The following is a 482-nucleotide window of genomic DNA, read 5'->3' on the forward strand; positions in this document are numbered from 1 at the left end:
CCCAACGTTGAGTGGCAGGACATTGCCAAAAGGTCACCCATGACTCTGGAGAAGTGTGTCACCATCTGGAAGCTTGCCATCTCCAACAGCATCTAATGCATCAACAACTAGTTCAGCACGGGCAAGTCCATAGGCAGAGCAGCAGTCAGGGAAGTGTGCTTGGTGTAGCAGGCTCACCTTTCAGAGTTTGGGTTGAGTCCCAGGCTTGAGATCCTTCTGTTTGTTTGGTGGAGCCCATCCACCAATCAGGAGGCAGCAGGAGAAATAAAGTCACACCCCTTTCCTGAGGGGAGGGGCAGAAGAGCTTCCCAGACCTGATTGAAGACTGTATACTGTCTGGTCCGGAAAACTTCAGTGATGGAGCCCTGGAGTGTATAAAGGGAGCTCCATGCCCAGCACAAGGGGCAGATGCAGCGAGGGACTCAAGAAGAACAGAGCCAAGATTTCATAGATTTCATAGACATTAGGGCTGGAAGGGACCT

Source organism: Crocodylus porosus, unplaced genomic scaffold (assembly GCF_001723895.1).
Source record: "Crocodylus porosus isolate Cpor-Errol unplaced genomic scaffold, CroPor_comp1, whole genome shotgun sequence".
NCBI lineage: Eukaryota > Metazoa > Chordata > Crocodylia > Crocodylidae > Crocodylus > Crocodylus porosus.